This window comes from Theropithecus gelada, chromosome 7a (genome assembly GCF_003255815.1).
Source record: "Theropithecus gelada isolate Dixy chromosome 7a, Tgel_1.0, whole genome shotgun sequence".
Taxonomy (NCBI): domain Eukaryota; kingdom Metazoa; phylum Chordata; class Mammalia; order Primates; family Cercopithecidae; genus Theropithecus; species Theropithecus gelada.
In genome coordinates this window covers 55,298,933-55,307,075 of record NC_037674.1, presented here as the reverse complement: position 1 = coordinate 55,307,075, position 8,143 = coordinate 55,298,933, and the positions used below count along the sequence as shown (strand labels likewise).

The following is an 8,143-nucleotide window of genomic DNA, read 5'->3' as shown; positions in this document are numbered from 1 at the left end:
CAATAGAAGGTGGGGATTTAATACAGATTATTTTGGCCCTGGTGCACAGGGGATTCAGTGAGATAAGAGGGCAGCCAGCATCTTGAATGCTGTCAGAAAGGCCACATCTTTCCCAGTGGTTCTCACGCTGCCATGGCGACAGTCAGTTAAAAATAGTTCAGTCACAAGATGAGGAGTCAATGTGCACTGACACTCGGCAGTCGAGCGGCAGGCCGCATTCCATCCCAGGGTGGAGTCCTCCTTACAGAGCGGGTGGGTGCAGATTTCCTTTCTTTTTTTTTTTTTCGGAGATGGAGTCTTGCTATTTCGCCCAGGCTGGAGTGCAGCAGTGCGATCTTGGCTCACTGCAGCCTCCATTTCCTGGGTCCAAGTGATTCTCCTGCCTCAGCCTCCCCAGTAGCTGGTATTACAAGCACCCGCCACCATGCCCGGCTACCTTTGGTATTTTTAGTAGAGACGGGGCTTCACCCTGTTGGCCAGGCTGGTTTCAAACTTCTGACCTCAAGTGATCTGCCCGCCTCGGCCTCCCAAATAGCTGGGATTATAGATTTTCTTATGGAAGTAGAGATGGGCTAGGCCCAGCCTGCGGGAAGGTTGTGAACAAGCTTAGGGAACCAGGACTACTGCAGCAGCCTCCTCGCCGGCCTCCCTCTCCCTCGGCCTCTCTCACACCTGTAGCTGCTGCTTCAGTGGGTTCCTCCCACTGGACTCTTAAGAGCGGCCAACAGAGTCTGTGTTTGCTCCACAGTGCTCTACCCATAGCCAGCAGCATGTCTGACCTTTAGTGAGTATTCTACATATATTTATTGAGTGAATAAATAAGATGGTAAAATTACCATTTTAACTCCCTGTTTTGAAATACATTTTAGTATTTCTGCTTCATGCACTGAGTAGCCATGGTCTGTTTTTGTTGACTAGGATCACATACTTAGCATGTCTGAACTGGGTCTTGATGGCTTAGCTAGCTCAACACCCTCATTTTACAGGAATTCAAAGGGAGCTTCGTCCTGAGTCTCCTGAGTCCCAGTGACATTGCTCTTCTTACCAGCTTTTTCTATCTGGATATAGAAATTGACCTTGATTAAACATTCTCACAACCAGAATGGTTTTAAGACAATTCTGATCATTGTTTTAAAGAGATGCTCACATACAAGCTTTCACATACCTCCAGGAAGACAAGGGCTATGCGTTGGCAGCTGCAGACAATTCCAGAATACTAGGAGAGGACAGGAATGTGGGAATGATCTGCCTGCCCTGCCTGTGCTACAGAACAGGTTATTTGCATAATAAGCCCTGTGCATTCACAATCCTGAGAAGTCAACAGGTATTATTAGTGTCATATCTAGGTCATGCAAGAAAGGACAGAGTTTCCAGATGGTTCCTGAGGATTGGACATTGCACATGTACCTTGAAGACACTAGCAAAAGCCACTAAACTAGTCAGGCCAGTTCAACCATCAACCGTCCCCTCACTCTTTGGACTGAAGCCTCTTAACATTTTCATTCCTATCCTCCATTTGTCACTTGTCCATTTCAATTGCCTTGGACTTGGAAGGTGGATGACACCCAAATATTTATCTCCAGCCCATGTTTCTCTCCTAAGTTCCAGACATTTAAATCTTTGGTGGTCCCAGGGCCCAAACAGTACATCCAAAATCAATTGCAGCATCTCCCTCTGAAGGTATTTTCCTGATTAAATTCCTGTCTTGGTAGTTGACAATGCCTCACCGCCCAAAGCCCAAGTGAGTCACCTCCTCAACCAAAGAACCAATCACCGAATCCTGTCTATTTTCTCCTACTAAAAGTGCCTTTCTCTCCATATCTGTAGAACTGTACCTGCATGATACGGCAGCCCCCAGAATGGTTCCCTGCCTCTGATCTTGGCCTCTACACCCCCTACCCTAATCAGTTCTCCAAAATTGCATCCGCATGGAATTTCTGGCCCCACCATGGCACTTTTCTACATGACATCTTTTTTGACTTTCTAAGGCTATGAGATGGAATCACTGGCCTGGTCCATGGGGCCCTGTGACCACTGCTGACCCCTTCAGGGTCCCCTCCACAACCCTTCCTGCACAAAGGCATGTTCCCTGGGCCTCAATATTCCCACTCTTTGCAGGCCCCCAAATACACCTTGCCATCTCTCACCTCACCCTCTGCCCATAGCCAGAGCCTCTCGAAGACTGAAGCATTCAGTACTTTTAAAATATAAAGAAATCCTCATACAAGTTTTCAAAAATGGCAGCAGGGGCCAGGCACAGTGGCTTATACCTATAATCCCAAACACTTTGGGAGGCCAAGGTGGGTGGATCACTTGAAGCCAGCAGTTCAAGACCAGCCTAACCAACATGGTGAAACCCTGTCTCTACTAAAAATACAAAAATTAGTCAGGCATGGTGGTGCACATATAGTCCCAACTACCTGGGAGGCTGAGGCACAAGAATCACTTGAATCCCGGAGGTGGAGGTTGCAGTGAGCTGAGATCATGCCATTGCATGGGTGACAGAGAGAGATTCTGTCTCAAAAAAAAAGAGAGGGGACAACAAATTTTAAATGTTTGCCACTAACCCACTAATGCTATTGGCACAAAAACATTATGATACAATTTAATTGTGCTGGTCTGAAGATAATGAAAGGATTTATAGCATATAATAATTCATGCTACCATTCCAGACTTAGGTCTAAGTGACCATCCACCCCGATCTGCTTGGGATTGAAGGGACTTTGGTGCTAAAATCAGAAAAGTCCTGGGTGAACCAGGACAAGCTGGTCACCCTAAGTATGGAACAGTAGTTTATAGTCATATGATGATGACCTTCTTTCAAAACTGTCCATGTACCTCTGTAGCTGTCTACCGATTGGAGATAAAAGGCCACGTTTGAGGCCATGTCAATGAGCTACTCCTGCCCCTCCTTCCAGGCTCAGTTTTTCTGGGCCCAGCTCACCCTATCACTGGTCTGCTGATTGTTCCTTCCTATGTTCCTGCAGCATTCTCTATAGGCCTCCTTTCTAGTGAGGTTTCCCTGTATTTTGATTTTCTGCTTGCATGTCAGTTTCCTCCTTTAGGTGGTGAGCAACTTAAGTTCCAGGTTGACCCATGGATACTCAGTGGGCAATGAGCAAATGGGGCCATTTGCACAACCCACCCCTTCAGTTCCATGTTGAAATGTTGGGAGATGGGCAAGATGTTGGGCCCAGACAATTGTGTAGGCTTTCCTGAAACCTCCTCTGTGCTAAGTGGGAGGAGTAAAGAGATGGCTGGAGCATAGCCCCAGCCTCAAGGAGTTCTGAACTACTTGAGAGGATAAGGCAGGTGTCGAGAGAGGGAAGGAAAAAGTTAGCAACACTTGTTTCATGTCATGGAATGATGAAACACCATCTAATTACTATGGCACAGGGAACCAGAGAGGGAACAAGTACCTGGGGAGGACTGCCGGGAATGTGTGGAGGTGGCACCCACAGCACCTGCACCAGACATAAGTAGCAAGGAGGCAGATTTCTAGTCTAAAGAAATGTTTTAGAAGAACCAGAAATACCAAGTCCCAGGAGTGGTTGCTCCCAGAAGCAAGACAAGAAAGCCAAGTCCAGATAGCCCCTTCTCTGGATTGAGAGTTGAGCAGCATGGCCTCTAAGGTTCTTGCCAGGTTCTCCAACTTAACCCTCAGCATTGCCAGCAGAAGGGTGCCACAGATGTTGGAATTGAGTGGGATATTCAGGGTGTTGTGCTAGAGCTGACTAGGCAGGTCAGAGCATGGGGGAGACGAGCCTGGAGAGGTAGGTTGGGGCCTCAATCCAGGTGTGCCAAGTGCCCTGGGATCTATAAAACATTGAGGGCGTGGGGAGCAGGGGAGCAAGTAGCAACGTATCTCAGGAGTGTCCATCCAGCTTGGGACAGCAGAAACAACTACACGGTGAAGGCATGCCGGTATGCCCCCTCTGGTTACTTCTCTCCTCGCCCAGATTCCCCACATTGGCATTTCAGGGCAACCACTGAGATGGAAGTCAATCCATCCTCTTTCCACAGTGGGCTCCAAGCAATGTGAAACAGCGGTCACCAGAGTCCACTTCATAGCAGGTAAAGCTAAACTGGAAAAGGCACCTTGGATCTGCAGCTGCAATTGGGTTCCCCAATACATTTCCCTGAATTGGGTTTACCCACCCAAAACCACAGGCTTGTCCCTAACAGGCCACAGCATCAGAGAGACAGAGGACAGGAGGAAAACTTGTGCTCACATGCATGAGGGCCAAAGGGGAAAGCACTTGGGAGGGGCTGATGGGTCCAACTTCAGGCTCTTTTTTCAATCTCATCAATTTTATCAGATCCTCCCTTCCCCCAGGGAGGAAGAGGAAGGAGTAAGCCAGGTTAGTGTGGCAGCCTTTAGGGAAGAAGAAGACCATAACCCCTGGCCCCAGAGGCAGCAGATGCTGAGTCTCATGCAGAGTCCCCAGGTGGTCTTTACAGCTACTGGTGTTCCAAACTCCAGCCTGGTTCCCCCTGTCAGGCCTCTCCTTCTGCACATGCATAGGGTAGGGGAGGAAGGCCCTGTTCCATCTGCACAGACACTCTGTGGGAATCCAATAGTTGAGTATAATTCAGTTACTGGATCCAAACAGAGCATTGTGCTTAATTCCTACCTTCCCAGTAGCAGTAGTGATCAAAGTCTGTGACTGAGCTCTCCCCAGAAAGATAGAGGATACTAGAGTTAGTCTTGTTACAGGAGCCCCTTAGTCCCCTTGATGAGAAAAGTGTGAGATCATAGTACACAGACCTGGACTGGAACCGTTGGACCACTGCCAGCTTTGAGATGCTGGGTAAAATGTCACTCTCCAATCTTCTGTTCCATCATCAGTACAAAGAATAGTAATAGTATCGCAAGATGCTGTGGGGATTATGGATAGTGTAGGGACAGCACATAGGAGGCACTGAACAAATAGTAGGGTTTTTTTTGTTTTTCTTTTTCTTAAGTATCCCGTTTATTTTCTAGTCATGGGTTACTTACTAAAAGTCTGTGTAACATGAGCTTGTCTCCTCACCCATATTCCCCACATCAGATCAGAAAACATCAAGTGGGTAGTATTTTTGACCGACTAACATATAAAAGAAAGTGTATGAAAGTGTATTATATCATGTATCTTGGCTCCAAAGGTAGTCCATAGTTCAGCCTCTTCTATTCTGCTTTTGTCACCTGTTACATAAAATGATCTATAAAATCCTTATAAATAAGACATGAGTTTTGCCCGTAATGCAGTAGGATGAAAAAATGCCAGTGCTGCATGCTATGAAACAATAGAAACTTTATAGGGGAATCCAAGGTTTGTGTGCACAAAAATTATAAATGTCATTTTCTGCTGTGCTGGAAAAACTGAAGTAAAAACACAAATGAACTAGGCCTTTCAAGGATGAGGTATCACAACATTGGCAGCTGCTTAATATATTCATCTTAAGAAGACTGGATGCTAAAAATGCAATCACTGCAATTAATAAAGTTGAGAGAAGACACAAAGATTAGCTAATATGAGTAAAAGATTATTTAGGGTAAAATAAATGTGTGACATTCTCTATGTTTTCAGTCACCTGGGAAGGCAGACTATGGAATATCAGGAAATAAAAGTTTCCTTGTTTTCAGTAACATTGAGGTAACACTTCAGAGTTCAGAAGGTAACTGGGGCTATAAGTAGTAATTAAAAAGACAAAACAGAAGAAAGTAGGGGTTCCATTCTCCAGCTGTTGCAATTTTTCTGAAATCTTAATGTTTTTGAGCCTCTCCTATTTAAGGACAAAACAATTTAGCACACAACAAAAACTTCAAAAAGGGTGCCAGCTGGACCACAAAGCACTGATGAAAAGGCAGAGAGGATATACTTCCCAAACTTTCATTAGGATGCAAAAGCCATTTTTAAAATACAATCTCCACTCTCTGTCAAGTTATTTGACTCCTCAATGCAACATGCATCTCAATGAAATAAAATTTGAGTAGCGTTATGTTTGTATGCATAATGATTATGACTTCAAGAAAAATATATCTAGTACATTCTAGGGGTTTTGTGGAGGACTCTGTAAAACAAAGAGCTTGAAGAAAACAATAATAAAATGCAAAAATTAAAAAAAACAGGGTTTTTCTTTCCTCCAAATTCCTAGTTTAATAAGGATCTATTTATTTTGAGGAAAAAAAGATCCCAAACATCAGGCTGTTCACAAAAATAACACACAGTATCAACTTTAGAAAACAAATCTTAAGACTATAACACCAATTATTTTTCTAGACCATGCATTTGACATGCCAACTCTCATTCGCAAAAATACATTGTTACATTTGTGTTGAACTGCCCCACACAGCACATTAATGTGGGGGTGTAACACACATACTTCTAATCAAAGCTGCTTTCAGGAGCTACTCAACTAAATAAGATTGTCTTTGCAGTTCGGGAAGCAACTATTGAATTTATTATGTATGAATGAAAAGAACTGTCCTCCCTGCATAACAAGAGATTATTTTGGAGACAATTGATAAAAACCATACATCCTTTTTATTAAGTCATAAAAAGGTATCAAAATTAAAAGCAAAAATTACAAGGTAAGACTTAACAAAACTACTAGGAGTGCCAAAGGAAGTGAAAACAGGACTAGGCACAGGGCAACATGAATTAATAAACATGGGAAGGACAAGGATGGGGAGGACAGTGAGCATGTGCTGAAGATACTAGGGGAGAGGATCTGGTGAAAAATTTGATCTTAGACAAGCGTCTAGGTAAAGAAATAATGGGATAAGATTTCTAAACCCCACTGTGTGCTTAAGAGTCATCCATGCCATTGGTGCTGTCTCGTCACCCCCTCCTTCCTCAGCCTCGTTTTCATCATCCTTGATCAACTCCAGCTGGTCATCCCCATCCTCATTATCATCATCAACCAGTACGTCCTCCTCCTTAGCAGAGTTATCTGCACCCCCCTCAGACTCCAGCTTCACGTGAGTCTCATCTTTCTTCATGGACCTGCTGCTCTGCTCCTCTTCTGACTCATCATTCCTCATCTCTACTGCTTGTTTGCTCTGCTCCTTTTCCATTTTTTCCAGGTTTTGCTTTATCTGGGTCAACTCCTTCAAAATGGCCTAAAGGTCATCTCCTTTCAACTTTCCAGACTTGGAAGATCCCCGCTCTCCACTCTTAGAACTGAAGCCACTTTTGCCCCTTTGTGAGTTGTTTCCTGATACACGCTGACGTTTCCAGGGCACTACGACCCAAGCAATAGGAGGAGGAGGCGGCACACGTGCTGAGTAACTGTACATCGTATCATCATCATCACCTTGATAGTCCAACTGAAAAGAGGAGCTATACATCTCCACTGCAGATCGTTTCACACCTGCTTTTCCTCAGTTCACTTTTGGCTCCGCAGCCAGATTAATATCTAAAACCTGGCCAGCAATCATTCTGCCATCCTCTCCTGCTCCAGCAGCCCGGGCATTTCTCCCATTCAAATTTTGAACAAAGGCAAAGTCCTTATGAACAGCGCAGCCCACAATTTTGCCATACTTCAAAAAGACTGCCTCCACGTCAGATTTCTTGACCACACGAGTGTTGAGATTCCCAGTGAACACACAGGAGTTCATGGAGTGAGGATCTGTCTTATTGGTAACGTTGCTGGCCATTGCATTTGATGATAAGGTTTCTCACAAAGCTGAAAACAGGAGGTGGAGGGAGAAGAGATTTGATTCTGAGTCTCCTACTCCCAGGTTCTACATGGAGAAGCCAACTGCTGCTCGAGGTCGGCAACATGGCCACAACCACTCAGTTTTTGTCTCTTCACAAAAAAAAATCAATAGTAGGTTTTTTTCCTCACCTGTGTAACATCTTGTCACTCCAAATAAACACCACCACCCCTGAGCCGGACTTGACCCAAGTTATCTGGCCACATCTCCATGGCTTCCAAGTAGATGACAGCATCCTGGCTGGGCTATCAGGTCCCAGAATGCAATGATATTATGGAAATAGTTCCTGTGACCCCATAAGTCTAGAGGATTGAGGCTGCTTCTCTCCTCTTTCTCCTTCCAAACTGGCTCTGGAACAGGGATAGGCTGTAATATATAGATAGGACCCTCAGAACCTCTACCTGAGGGGTTCAGGGGAGCCAGAGGCAAATAACACCAGGC

At 44.9% G+C, this 8,143-nt stretch overlaps 1 pseudogene; it reads right to left on the bottom strand.

Annotated features, from left to right (window-relative positions):
* Positions 1-6,791: 6,791 nt before the first annotated feature.
* On the bottom strand, positions 6,792-7,642 carry LOC112627729 (annotated as a pseudogene).
* Between the last annotated feature and the right edge of the window lie 501 nt (positions 7,643-8,143).